Source organism: Sardina pilchardus, chromosome 15, assembly GCF_963854185.1.
Source record: "Sardina pilchardus chromosome 15, fSarPil1.1, whole genome shotgun sequence".
Taxonomy (NCBI): domain Eukaryota; kingdom Metazoa; phylum Chordata; class Actinopteri; order Clupeiformes; family Clupeidae; genus Sardina; species Sardina pilchardus.
The window spans coordinates 24,641,706-24,651,705 of NC_085008.1; the positions used below are offsets into that span (position 1 = coordinate 24,641,706).

At 56.3% G+C, this 10,000-nt stretch overlaps 36 non-coding genes across 36 annotated transcripts in view; all 36 read left to right on the forward strand.

Annotated features, from left to right (window-relative positions):
- Positions 1-144: 144 nt before the first annotated feature.
- On the forward strand, positions 145-216 carry trnag-ucc (transfer RNA glycine (anticodon UCC)). Its single transcript has one exon. It is a non-coding gene; the product is annotated as a tRNA-Gly (tRNA).
- Positions 217-308: 92 nt separating this feature from the next.
- trnal-aag (transfer RNA leucine (anticodon AAG)) lies at positions 309-390 on the forward strand. The gene has a single exon. It is a non-coding gene; the product is annotated as a tRNA-Leu (tRNA).
- A 129-nt stretch (positions 391-519) lies between these two features.
- Positions 520-601, forward strand: trnal-uag (transfer RNA leucine (anticodon UAG)). The gene has a single exon. It is a non-coding gene; the product is annotated as a tRNA-Leu (tRNA).
- Positions 602-955: 354 nt separating this feature from the next.
- trnag-ucc (transfer RNA glycine (anticodon UCC)) lies at positions 956-1,027 on the forward strand. Its single transcript has one exon. It is a non-coding gene; the product is annotated as a tRNA-Gly (tRNA).
- A 92-nt stretch (positions 1,028-1,119) lies between these two features.
- Positions 1,120-1,201, forward strand: trnal-aag (transfer RNA leucine (anticodon AAG)). The gene has a single exon. It is a non-coding gene; the product is annotated as a tRNA-Leu (tRNA).
- A 129-nt stretch (positions 1,202-1,330) lies between these two features.
- trnal-uag (transfer RNA leucine (anticodon UAG)) lies at positions 1,331-1,412 on the forward strand. The gene has a single exon. It is a non-coding gene; the product is annotated as a tRNA-Leu (tRNA).
- A 354-nt stretch (positions 1,413-1,766) lies between these two features.
- trnag-ucc (transfer RNA glycine (anticodon UCC)) lies at positions 1,767-1,838 on the forward strand. The gene has a single exon. It is a non-coding gene; the product is annotated as a tRNA-Gly (tRNA).
- A 92-nt stretch (positions 1,839-1,930) lies between these two features.
- On the forward strand, positions 1,931-2,012 carry trnal-aag (transfer RNA leucine (anticodon AAG)). The gene has a single exon. It is a non-coding gene; the product is annotated as a tRNA-Leu (tRNA).
- A 129-nt stretch (positions 2,013-2,141) lies between these two features.
- trnal-uag (transfer RNA leucine (anticodon UAG)) lies at positions 2,142-2,223 on the forward strand. Its single transcript has one exon. It is a non-coding gene; the product is annotated as a tRNA-Leu (tRNA).
- A 354-nt stretch (positions 2,224-2,577) lies between these two features.
- trnag-ucc (transfer RNA glycine (anticodon UCC)) lies at positions 2,578-2,649 on the forward strand. The gene has a single exon. It is a non-coding gene; the product is annotated as a tRNA-Gly (tRNA).
- Positions 2,650-2,741: 92 nt separating this feature from the next.
- On the forward strand, positions 2,742-2,823 carry trnal-aag (transfer RNA leucine (anticodon AAG)). The gene has a single exon. It is a non-coding gene; the product is annotated as a tRNA-Leu (tRNA).
- Positions 2,824-2,952: 129 nt separating this feature from the next.
- trnal-uag (transfer RNA leucine (anticodon UAG)) lies at positions 2,953-3,034 on the forward strand. The gene has a single exon. It is a non-coding gene; the product is annotated as a tRNA-Leu (tRNA).
- A 354-nt stretch (positions 3,035-3,388) lies between these two features.
- Positions 3,389-3,460, forward strand: trnag-ucc (transfer RNA glycine (anticodon UCC)). The gene has a single exon. It is a non-coding gene; the product is annotated as a tRNA-Gly (tRNA).
- Positions 3,461-3,552: 92 nt separating this feature from the next.
- trnal-aag (transfer RNA leucine (anticodon AAG)) lies at positions 3,553-3,634 on the forward strand. Its single transcript has one exon. It is a non-coding gene; the product is annotated as a tRNA-Leu (tRNA).
- Positions 3,635-3,763: 129 nt separating this feature from the next.
- Positions 3,764-3,845, forward strand: trnal-uag (transfer RNA leucine (anticodon UAG)). The gene has a single exon. It is a non-coding gene; the product is annotated as a tRNA-Leu (tRNA).
- Positions 3,846-4,198: 353 nt separating this feature from the next.
- On the forward strand, positions 4,199-4,270 carry trnag-ucc (transfer RNA glycine (anticodon UCC)). Its single transcript has one exon. It is a non-coding gene; the product is annotated as a tRNA-Gly (tRNA).
- A 649-nt stretch (positions 4,271-4,919) lies between these two features.
- On the forward strand, positions 4,920-5,001 carry trnal-aag (transfer RNA leucine (anticodon AAG)). The gene has a single exon. It is a non-coding gene; the product is annotated as a tRNA-Leu (tRNA).
- A 129-nt stretch (positions 5,002-5,130) lies between these two features.
- Positions 5,131-5,212, forward strand: trnal-uag (transfer RNA leucine (anticodon UAG)). The gene has a single exon. It is a non-coding gene; the product is annotated as a tRNA-Leu (tRNA).
- A 354-nt stretch (positions 5,213-5,566) lies between these two features.
- Positions 5,567-5,638, forward strand: trnag-ucc (transfer RNA glycine (anticodon UCC)). The gene has a single exon. It is a non-coding gene; the product is annotated as a tRNA-Gly (tRNA).
- A 92-nt stretch (positions 5,639-5,730) lies between these two features.
- Positions 5,731-5,812, forward strand: trnal-aag (transfer RNA leucine (anticodon AAG)). Its single transcript has one exon. It is a non-coding gene; the product is annotated as a tRNA-Leu (tRNA).
- Positions 5,813-5,941: 129 nt separating this feature from the next.
- Positions 5,942-6,023, forward strand: trnal-uag (transfer RNA leucine (anticodon UAG)). Its single transcript has one exon. It is a non-coding gene; the product is annotated as a tRNA-Leu (tRNA).
- A 354-nt stretch (positions 6,024-6,377) lies between these two features.
- Positions 6,378-6,449, forward strand: trnag-ucc (transfer RNA glycine (anticodon UCC)). Its single transcript has one exon. It is a non-coding gene; the product is annotated as a tRNA-Gly (tRNA).
- A 92-nt stretch (positions 6,450-6,541) lies between these two features.
- On the forward strand, positions 6,542-6,623 carry trnal-aag (transfer RNA leucine (anticodon AAG)). Its single transcript has one exon. It is a non-coding gene; the product is annotated as a tRNA-Leu (tRNA).
- Positions 6,624-6,752: 129 nt separating this feature from the next.
- Positions 6,753-6,834, forward strand: trnal-uag (transfer RNA leucine (anticodon UAG)). Its single transcript has one exon. It is a non-coding gene; the product is annotated as a tRNA-Leu (tRNA).
- Positions 6,835-7,187: 353 nt separating this feature from the next.
- On the forward strand, positions 7,188-7,259 carry trnag-ucc (transfer RNA glycine (anticodon UCC)). The gene has a single exon. It is a non-coding gene; the product is annotated as a tRNA-Gly (tRNA).
- A 92-nt stretch (positions 7,260-7,351) lies between these two features.
- Positions 7,352-7,433, forward strand: trnal-aag (transfer RNA leucine (anticodon AAG)). The gene has a single exon. It is a non-coding gene; the product is annotated as a tRNA-Leu (tRNA).
- Positions 7,434-7,562: 129 nt separating this feature from the next.
- trnal-uag (transfer RNA leucine (anticodon UAG)) lies at positions 7,563-7,644 on the forward strand. Its single transcript has one exon. It is a non-coding gene; the product is annotated as a tRNA-Leu (tRNA).
- Positions 7,645-7,998: 354 nt separating this feature from the next.
- trnag-ucc (transfer RNA glycine (anticodon UCC)) lies at positions 7,999-8,070 on the forward strand. Its single transcript has one exon. It is a non-coding gene; the product is annotated as a tRNA-Gly (tRNA).
- A 92-nt stretch (positions 8,071-8,162) lies between these two features.
- Positions 8,163-8,244, forward strand: trnal-aag (transfer RNA leucine (anticodon AAG)). The gene has a single exon. It is a non-coding gene; the product is annotated as a tRNA-Leu (tRNA).
- Positions 8,245-8,373: 129 nt separating this feature from the next.
- trnal-uag (transfer RNA leucine (anticodon UAG)) lies at positions 8,374-8,455 on the forward strand. The gene has a single exon. It is a non-coding gene; the product is annotated as a tRNA-Leu (tRNA).
- Positions 8,456-8,809: 354 nt separating this feature from the next.
- Positions 8,810-8,881, forward strand: trnag-ucc (transfer RNA glycine (anticodon UCC)). The gene has a single exon. It is a non-coding gene; the product is annotated as a tRNA-Gly (tRNA).
- Positions 8,882-8,973: 92 nt separating this feature from the next.
- On the forward strand, positions 8,974-9,055 carry trnal-aag (transfer RNA leucine (anticodon AAG)). The gene has a single exon. It is a non-coding gene; the product is annotated as a tRNA-Leu (tRNA).
- A 129-nt stretch (positions 9,056-9,184) lies between these two features.
- Positions 9,185-9,266, forward strand: trnal-uag (transfer RNA leucine (anticodon UAG)). The gene has a single exon. It is a non-coding gene; the product is annotated as a tRNA-Leu (tRNA).
- Positions 9,267-9,620: 354 nt separating this feature from the next.
- Positions 9,621-9,692, forward strand: trnag-ucc (transfer RNA glycine (anticodon UCC)). The gene has a single exon. It is a non-coding gene; the product is annotated as a tRNA-Gly (tRNA).
- Positions 9,693-9,784: 92 nt separating this feature from the next.
- trnal-aag (transfer RNA leucine (anticodon AAG)) lies at positions 9,785-9,866 on the forward strand. Its single transcript has one exon. It is a non-coding gene; the product is annotated as a tRNA-Leu (tRNA).
- A 129-nt stretch (positions 9,867-9,995) lies between these two features.
- Positions 9,996-10,000, forward strand: part of trnal-uag (transfer RNA leucine (anticodon UAG)) — an 82-nt gene continuing 77 nt past the window's right edge. The window contains exon 1 of the tRNA in view: positions 9,996-10,000. This exon is cut by the window's right edge and continues 77 nt beyond it. This is a non-coding gene — a tRNA (tRNA-Leu).

Below are 10,000 nucleotides of genomic sequence, written 5' to 3' on the forward strand. Positions count from 1 at the left end.
TTGTGCTGAGCTAGCAAAGGCTAGGCCAGTCTGTTGAACTGCCTGCTTCACAAGAGTGAAAAATATGTCGGGACTGCAAAGGGCCTGACTGACAGGCCTGCATTGGCTTAGCCTTGTTGCGAAGGCTTTTCCCCTGTCTGTGTGGCGTTGGTGGTATAGTGGTTAGCATAGCTGCCTTCCAAGCAGCTGACCCGGGTTCGATTCCCGGCCAACGCAACGACCCTCTCTTTAAGGTCCTCTTTGCTGCCTCCCTAGGGCCTCCGGTCTTGCTGTAAGATTGCCCCGCCTCATTGGTGAGCCACCACTGCGGTAGCGTGGCCGAGCGGTCTAAGGCGCTGGATTAAGGCTCCAGTCTCTTCGGGGGCGTGGGTTCGAATCCCACCGCTGCCATTATGACCAGCAGCGCAAGAAGAGATGGCTTGGGCCTTGCCCTCAAACCACAGTCGTGACACTTCTGTTGCCCGCCATCTCGCTGACCGAAGCGAGGAACTCTTCCCTTCTGAGGACCTCCACCCGTGGGGTAGTGTGGCCGAGCGGTCTAAGGCGCTGGATTTAGGCTCCAGTCTCTCCGGAGGCGTGGGTTCAAATCCCACCGCTGCCATTATCTTGTGATTTTCGAAGACCGAGCCCGTCCTTTCATCAGGGCCTCGTGAGCAAACGTTGACGTCCCTCTCCGCATTTGCTGCAAGTCTTGGGAGTCTGAGCCACGCCCTGCTTGCAGTGACTGGAGGCGACCAAATTTGAGCAAGCTTTTTGATACAGCTGTTGCCTCCGCTTCCAGAGACGCCTTGCGGTTTGAGGACCGCTACTCTTGTGCTGAGCTAGCAAAGGCTAGGCCAGTCTGTTGAACTGCCTGCTTCACAAGAGTGAAAAATATGTCGGGACTGCAAAGGGCCTGACTGACAGGCCTGCATTGGCTTAGCCTTGTTGCGAAGGCTTTTCCCCTGTCTGTGTGGCGTTGGTGGTATAGTGGTTAGCATAGCTGCCTTCCAAGCAGTTGACCCGGGTTCGATTCCCAGCCAACGCAACGACCCTCTCTTTAAGGTCCTCTTTGCTGCCTCCCTAGGGCCTCCGGTCTTGCTGTAAGATTGCCCCGCCTCATTGGTGAGCCACCACTGCGGTAGCGTGGCCGAGCGGTCTAAGGCGCTGGATTAAGGCTCCAGTCTCTTCGGGGGCGTGGGTTCGAATCCCACCGCTGCCATTATGACCAGCAGCGCAAGAAGAGATGGCTTGGGCCTTGCCCTCAAACCACAGTCGTGACACTTCTGTTGCCCGCCATCTCGCTGACCGAAGCGAGGAACTCTTCCCTTCTGAGGACCTCCACCCGTGGGGTAGTGTGGCCGAGCGGTCTAAGGCGCTGGATTTAGGCTCCAGTCTCTCCGGAGGCGTGGGTTCAAATCCCACCGCTGCCATTATCTTGTAATTTTCGAAGACCGAGACTGTCCTTTCATCAGGGCCTCGTGAGCAAACGTCGACGTCCCTCTCCGCATTTGCTGCAAGTCTTGGGAGTCTGAGCCACGCCCTGCTTGCAGTGACTGGAGGCGACCAAATTTGAGCAAGCTTTTTGATACAGCTGTTGCCTCCGCTTCCAGAGACGCCTTGCGGTTTGAGGACCGCTACTCTTGTGCTGAGCTAGCAAAGGCTAGGCCAGTCTGTTGAACTGCCTGCTTCACAAGAGTGAAAAATATGTCGGGACTGCAAAGGGCCTGACTGACAGGCCTGCATTGGATTAGCCTTGTTGCGAAGGCTTTTCCCCTGTCTGTGTGGCGTTGGTGGTATAGTGGTTAGCATAGCTGCCTTCCAAGCAGTTGACCCGGGTTCGATTCCCGGCCAACGCAACGACCCTCTCTTTAAGGTCCTCTTTGCTCCCTCCCTAGGGCCTCCGGTCTTGCTGTAAGATTGCCCCGCCTCATTGGTGAGCCACCACTGCGGTAGCGTGGCCGAGCGGTCTAAGGCGCTGGATTAAGGCTCCAGTCTCTTCGGGGGCGTGGGTTCGAATCCCACCGCTGCCATTATGACCAGCAGCGCAAGAAGAGATGGCTTGGGCCTTGCCCTCAAACCACAGTCGTGACACTTCTGTTGCCCGCCATCTCGCTGACCGAAGCGAGGAACTCTTCCCTTCTGAGGACCTCCACACGTGGGGTAGTGTGGCCGAGCGGTCTAAGGCGCTGGATTTAGGCTCCAGTCTCTCCGGAGGCGTGGGTTCAAATCCCACCGCTGCCATTATCTTGTGATTTTCGAAGACCGAGCCTGTCCTTTCATCAGGGCCTCGTGAGCAAACGTCGACGTCCCTCTCCGCATTTGCTGCAAGTCTTGGGAGTCTGAGCCACGCCCTGCTTGCAGTGACTGGAGGCGACCAAATTTGAGCAAGCTTTTTGATACAGCTGTTGCCTCCGCTTCCAGAGACGCCTTGCGGTTTGAGGACCGCTACTCTTGTGCTGAGCTAGCAAAGGCTAGGCCAGTCTGTTGAACTGCCTGCTTCACAAGAGTGAAAAATATGTCGGGACTGCAAAGGGCCTGACTGACAGGCCTGCATTGGCTTAGCCTTGTTGCGAAGGCTTTTCCCCTGTCTGTGTGGCGTTGGTGGTATAGTGGTTAGCATAGCTGCCTTCCAAGCAGTTGACCCGGGTTCGATTCCCGGCCAACGCAACGACCCTCTCTTTAAGGTCCTCTTTGCTGCCTCCCTAGGGCCTCCGGTCTTGCTGTAAGATTGCCCCGCCTCATTGGTGAGCCACCACTGCGGTAGCGTGGCCGAGCGGTCTAAGGCGCTGGATTAAGGCTCCAGTCTCTTCGGGGGCGTGGGTTCGAATCCCACCGCTGCCATTATGACCAGCAGCGCAAGAAGAGATGGCTTGGGCCTTGCCCTCAAACCACAGTCGTGACACTTCTGTTGCCCGCCATCTCGCTGACCGAAGCGAGGAACTCTTCCCTTCTGAGGACCTCCACCCGTGGGGTAGTGTGGCCGAGCGGTCTAAGGCGCTGGATTTAGGCTCCAGTCTCTCCGGAGGCGTGGGTTCAAATCCCACCGCTGCCATTATCTTGTGATTTTCGAAGACCGAGCCCGTCCTTTCATCAGGGCCTCGTGAGCAAACGTCGACGTCCCTCTCCGCATTTGCTGCAAGTCTTGGGAGTCTGAGCCACGCCCTGCTTGCAGTGACTGGAGGCGACCAAATTTGAGCAAGCTTTTTGATACAGCTGTTGCCTCCGCTTCCAGAGACGCCTTGCGGTTTGAGGACCGCTACTCTTGTGCTGAGCTAGCAAAGGCTAGGCCAGTCTGTTGAACTGCCTGCTTCACAAGAGTGAAAAATATGTCGGGACTGCAAAGGGCCTGACTGACAGGCCTGCATTGGCTTAGCCTTGTTGCGAAGGCTTTTCCCCTGTCTGTGTGGCGTTGGTGGTATAGTGGTTAGCATAGCTGCCTTCCAAGCAGTTGACCCGGGTTCGATTCCTGGCCAACGCAACGACCCTCTCTTTAAGGTCCTCTTTGCTGCCTCCCTAGGGCCTCCGGTCTTGCTGTAAGATTGCCCCGCCTCATTGGTGAGCCACCACTGCGGTAGCGTGGCAGAGCGGTCTAAGGCGCTGGATTAAGGCTCCAGTCTCTTCGGGGGCGTGGGTTCGAATCCCACCGCTGCCATTATGACCAGCAGCGCAAGAAGAGATGGCTTGGGCCTTGCCCTCAAACCACAGTCGTGACACTTCTGTTGCCCGCCATCTCGCTGACCGAAGCGAGGAACTCTTCCCTTCTGAGGACCTCCACCCGTGGGGTAGTGTGGCCGAGCGGTCTAAGGCGCTGGATTTAGGCTCCAGTCTCTCCGGAGGCGTGGGTTCAAATCCCACCGCTGCCATTATCTTGTGATTTTCGAAGCTGAGCCTGTCCTTTCATCAGGGCCTCGTGAGCAAACGTCGACGTCCCTCTCCGCATTTGCTGCAAGTCTTGGGAGTCTGAGCCACGCCCTGCTTGCAGTGACTGGAGGCGACCAAATTTGAGCAAGCTTTTTGATACAGCTGTTGCCTCCGCTTCCAGAGACGCCTTGCGGTTTGAGGACCGCTACTCTTGTGCTGAGCTAGCAAAGGCTAGGCCAGTCTGTTGAACTGCCTGCTTCACAAGAGTGAAAAATATGTCGGGACTGCAAAGGGCCTGACTGACAGGCCTGCATTGGCTTAGCCTTTTTGCGAAGGCTTTTCCCCTGTCTGTGTGGCGTTGGTGGTATAGTGGTTAGCAAAGCTGCCTTCCAAGCAGTTGACCCGGGTTCGATTCCCGGCCAACGCAACGACCCTCTCTTTAAAGGGATAGTTCGGATTTTAAGACACGAAGTTGTATGGGTTCCCTGTCAGCAACGTAGTGCATCAGCACTGACTTACCCCCGACAGCGTCCTGTGAGCCGAGATCCAGCCGGTTTTTGATCGTTTTTGATGCCGGACTATTTTCTTCAGCAAGTTTCTGGGGTCACGAAAGTAAAGTGTTTTTCTTCTCAAAACCATATGCGTTCAACAGAGTGATATATTTGCACCACAAAAACGTTGTCCAGCTGTCAGTAGCGCGCAGTGATAGGAATCGCGAAAAATAAGTAAGTGATAACGAGGTTTGAATTTTTCCTGGACAACGTTTTTGTGGTGCAAATATATCACTCTGTTGAACGCATATGGTTTTGAGAAGAAAAACACTTTACTTTCGTGACCCCAGAAACTTGCCGGACTACTTTCTTCAGCATCAAAAACGATCTAAAACCGGCTGGATCTCGGCTCACAGGACGCTGTCGGGGGTAAGTCAGTGCTGATGCACTACGTTGCTGACAGGGAACCCATACAACTTCGTGTCTTAAAATCCGAACTATCCCTTTAAGGTCCTCTTTGCTGCCTCCCTAGGGCCTCCGGTCTTGCTGTAAGATTGCCCCGCCTCATTGGTGAGCCACCACTGCGGTAGCGTGGCCGAGCGGTCTAAGGCGCTGGATTAAGGCTCCAGTCTCTTCGGGGGCGTGGGTTCGAATCCCACCGCTGCCATTATGACCAGCAGCGCAAGAAGAGATGGCTTGGGCCTTGCCCTCAAACCACAGTCGTGACACTTCTGTTGCCCGCCATCTGGCTGACCGAAGCGAGGAACTCTTCCCTTCTGAGGACCTCCACCCGTGGGGTAGTGTGGCCGAGCGGTCTAAGGCGCTGGATTTAGGCTCCAGTCTCTCCGGAGGCGTGGGTTCAAATCCCACCGCTGCCATTATCTTGTGATTTTCGAAGACCGAGCCTGTCCTTTCATCAGGGCCTCGTGAGCAAACGTCGACGTCCCTCTCCGCATTTGCTGCAAGTCTTGGGAGTCTGAGCCACGCCCTGCTTGCAGTGTCTGGAGGCGACCAAATTTGAGCAAGCTTTTTGATACAGCTGTTGCCTCCGCTTCCAGAGACGCCTTGCGGTTTTAGGACCGCTACTCTTGTGCTGAGCTAGCAAAGGCTAGGCCAGTCTGTTGAACTGCCTGCTTCACAAGAGTGAAAAATATGTCGGGACTGCAAAGGGCCTGACTGACAGGCCTGCATTGGCTTAGCCTTGTTGCGAAGGCTTTTCCCCTGTCTGTGTGGCGTTGGTGGTATGGTGGTTAGCATAGCTGCCTTCCAAGCAGTTGACCCGGGTTTGATTCCCGGCCAACGCAACGACCCTCTCTTTAAGGTCCTCTTTGCTGCCTCCCTAGGGCCTCCGGTCTTGCTGTAAGATTGCCCCGCCTCATTGGTGAGCCACCACTGCGGTAGCGTGGCCGAGCGGTCTAAGGCGCTGGATTAAGGCTCCAGTCTCTTCGGGGGCGTGGGTTCGAATCCCACCGCTGCCATTATGACCAGCAGCGCAAGAAGAGATGGCTTGGGCCTTGCCCTCAAACCACAGTCGTGACACTTCTGTTGCCCGCCATCTCGCTGACCGAAGCGAGGAACTCTTCCCTTCTGAGGGCCTCCACCCGTGGGGTAGTGTGGCCGAGCGGTCTAAGGCGCTGGATTTAGGCTCCAGTCTCTCCGGAGGCGTGGGTTCAAATCCCACCGCTGCCATTATCTTGTGATTTTCGAAGACCGAGCCTGTCCTTTCATCAGGGCCTCGTGAGCAAACGTCGACGTCCCTCTCCGCATTTGCTGCAAGTCTTGGGAGTCTGAGCCACGCCCTGCTTGCAGTGACTGGAGGCGACCAAATTTGAGCAAGCTTTTTGATACAGCTGTTGCCTCCGCTTCCAGAGACGCCTTGCGGTTTGAGGACCGCTACTCTTGTGCTGAGCTAGCAAAGGCTAGGCCAGTCTGTTGAACTGCCTGCTTCACAAGAGTGAAAAATATGTCGGGACTGCAAAGGGCCTGACTGACAGGCCTGCATTGGCTTAGCCTTGTTGCGAAGGCTTTTCCCCTGTCTGTGTGGCGTTGGTGGTATAGTGGTTAGCATAGCTGCCTTCCAAGCAGTTGACCCGGGTTCGATTCCCGGCCAACGCAACGACCCTCTCTTTAAGGTCCTCTTTGCTGCCTCCCTAGGGCCTCCGGTCTTGCTGTAAGATTGCCCCGCCTCATTGATGAGCCACCACTGCGGTAGCGTGGCCGAGCGGTCTAAGGCGCTGGATTAAGGCTCCAGTCTCTTCGGGGGCGTGGGTTCGAATCCCACCGCTGCCATTATGACCAGCAGCGCAAGAAGAGATGGCTTGGGCCTTGCCCTCAAACCACAGTCTTGACACTTCTGTTGCCCGCCATCTCGCTGACCGAAGCGAGGAACTCTTCCCTTCTGAGGACCTCCACCCGTGGGGTAGTGTGGCCGAGCGGTCTAAGGCGCTGGATTTAGGCTCCAGTCTCTCCGGAGGCGTGGGTTCAAATCCCACCGCTGCCATTATCTTGTGATTTTCGAAGCTGAGCCTGTCCTTTCATCAGGGCCTCGTGAGCAAACGTCGACGTCCCTCTCCGCATTTGCTGCAAGTCTTGGGAGTCTGAGCCACGCCCTGCTTGCAGTGACTGGAGGCGACCAAATTTGAGCAAGCTTTTTGATACAGCTGTTGCCTCCGCTTCCAGAGACGCCTTGCGGTTTGAGGACCGCTACTCTTGTGCTGAGCTAGCAAAGGCTAGGCCAGTCTGTTGAACTGCCTGCTTCACAAGAGTGAAAAATATGTCGGGACTGCAAAGGGCCTGACTGACAGGCCTGCATTGGCTTAGCCTTTTTGCGAAGGCTTTTCCCCTGTCTGTGTGGCGTTGGTGGTATAGTGGTTAGCAAAGCTGCCTTCCAAGCAGTTGACCCGGGTTCGATTCCCGGCCAACGCAACGACCCTCTCTTTAAGGTCCTCTTTGCTGCCTCCCTAGGGCCTCCGGTCTTGCTGTAAGATTGCCCCGCCTCATTGGTGAGCCACCACTGCGGTAGCGTGGCCGAGCGGTCTAAGGCGCTGGATTAAGGCTCCAGTCTCTTCGGGGGCGTGGGTTCGAATCCCACCGCTGCCATTATGACCAGCAGCGCAAGAAGAGATGGCTTGGGCCTTGCCCTCAAACCACAGTCGTGACACTTCTGTTGCCCGCCATCTGGCTGACCGAAGCGAGGAACTCTTCCCTTCTGAGGACCTCCACCCGTGGGGTAGTGTGGCCGAGCGGTCTAAGGCGCTGGATTTAGGCTCCAGTCTCTCCGGAGGCGTGGGTTCAAATCCCACCGCTGCCATTATCTTGTGATTTTCGAAGACCGAGCCTGTCCTTTCATCAGGGCCTCGTGAGCAAACGTCGACGTCCCTCTCCGCATTTGCTGCAAGTCTTGGGAGTCTGAGCCACGCCCTGCTTGCAGTGTCTGGAGGCGACCAAATTTGAGCAAGCTTTTTGATACAGCTGTTGCCTCCGCTTCCAGAGACGCCTTGCGGTTTTAGGACCGCTACTCTTGTGCTGAGCTAGCAAAGGCTAGGCCAGTCTGTTGAACTGCCTGCTTCACAAGAGTGAAAAATATGTCGGGACTGCAAAGGGCCTGACTGACAGGCCTGCATTGGCTTAGCCTTGTTGCGAAGGCTTTTCCCCTGTCTGTGTGGCGTTGGTGGTATGGTGGTTAGCATAGCTGCCTTCCAAGCAGTTGACCCGGGTTTGATTCCCGGCCAACGCAACGACCCTCTCTTTAAGGTCCTCTTTGCTGCCTCCCTAGGGCCTCCGGTCTTGCTGTAAGATTGCCCCGCCTCATTGGTGAGCCACCACTGCGGTAGCGTGGCCGAGCGGTCTAAGGCGCTGGATTAAGGCTCCAGTCTCTTCGGGGGCGTGGGTTCGAATCCCACCGCTGCCATTATGACCAGCAGCGCAAGAAGAGATGGCTTGGGCCTTGCCCTCAAACCACAGTCGTGACACTTCTGTTGCCCGCCATCTCGCTGACCGAAGCGAGGAACTCTTCCCTTCTGAGGGCCTCCACCCGTGGGGTAGTGTGGCCGAGCGGTCTAAGGCGCTGGATTTAGGCTCCAGTCTCTCCGGAGGCGTGGGTTCAAATCCCACCGCTGCCATTATCTTGTGATTTTCGAAGACCGAGCCTGTCCTTTCATCAGGGCCTCGTGAGCAAACGTCGACGTCCCTCTCCGCATTTGCTGCAAGTCTTGGGAGTCTGAGCCACGCCCTGCTTGCAGTGACTGGAGGCGACCAAATTTGAGCAAGCTTTTTGATACAGCTGTTGCCTCCGCTTCCAGAGACGCCTTGCGGTTTGAGGACCGCTACTCTTGTGCTGAGCTAGCAAAGGCTAGGCCAGTCTGTTGAACTGCCTGCTTCACAAGAGTGAAAAATATGTCGGGACTGCAAAGGGCCTGACTGACAGGCCTGCATTGGCTTAGCCTTGTTGCGAAGGCTTTTCCCCTGTCTGTGTGGCGTTGGTGGTATAGTGGTTAGCATAGCTGCCTTCCAAGCAGTTGACCCGGGTTCGATTCCCGGCCAACGCAACGACCCTCTCTTTAAGGTCCTCTTTGCTGCCTCCCTAGGGCCTCCGGTCTTGCTGTAAGATTGCCCCGCCTCATTGGTGAGCCACCACTGCGGTAGCGTGGCCGAGCGGTCTAAGGCGCTGGATTAAGGCTCCAGTCTCTTCGGGGGCGTGGGTTCGAATCCCACCGCTGCCATTATGACCAGCAGCGCAAGAAGAGATGGCTTGGGCCTTGCCCTCAAACCACAGTCGTGACACTTCTGTTGCCCGCCATCTCGCTGACCGAAGCGAGGAACTCTTCCCTTCTGAGGACCTCCACCCGTGGGGTAGTGTGGCCGAGCGGTCTAAGGCGCTGGATTTAGGCTCCAGTCTCTCCGGAGGCGTGGGTTCAAATCCCACCGCTGCCATTATCTTGTGATTTTCGAAGACCGAGCCTGTCCTTTCATCAGGGCCTCGTGAGCAAACGTCGACGTCCCTCTCCGCATTTGCTGCAAGTCTTGGGAGTCTGAGCCACGCCCTGCTTGCAGTGACTGGAGGCGACCAAATTTGAGCAAGCTTTTTGATACAGCTGTTGCCTCCGCTTCCAGAGACGCCTTGCGGTTTGAGGACCGCTACTCTTGTGCTGAGCTAGCAAAGGCTAGGCCAGTCTGTTGAACTGCCTGCTTCACAAGAGTGAAAAATATGTCGGGACTGCAAAGGGCCTGACTGACAGGCCTGCATTGGCTTAGCCTTGTTGCGAAGGCTTTTCCCCTGTCTGTGTGGCGTTGGTGGTATAGTGGTTAGCATAGCTGCCTTCCAAGCAGTTGACCCGGGTTCGATTCCCGGCCAACGCAACGACCCTCTCTTTAAGGTCCTCTTTGCTGCCTCCCTAGGGCCTCCGGTCTTGCTGTAAGATTGCCCCGCCTCATTGGTGAGCCACCACTGCGGTAGCGTGGCAGAGCGGTCTAAGGCGCTGGATTAAGGCTCCAGTCTCTTCGGGGGCGTGGGTTCGAATCCCACCGCTGCCATTATGACCAGCAGCGCAAGAAGAGATGGCTTGGGCCTTGCCCTCAAACCACAGTCGTGACACTTCTGTTGCCCGCCATCTCGCTGACCGAAGCGAGGAACTCTTCCCTTCTGAGGACCTCCACCCGTGGGGTAG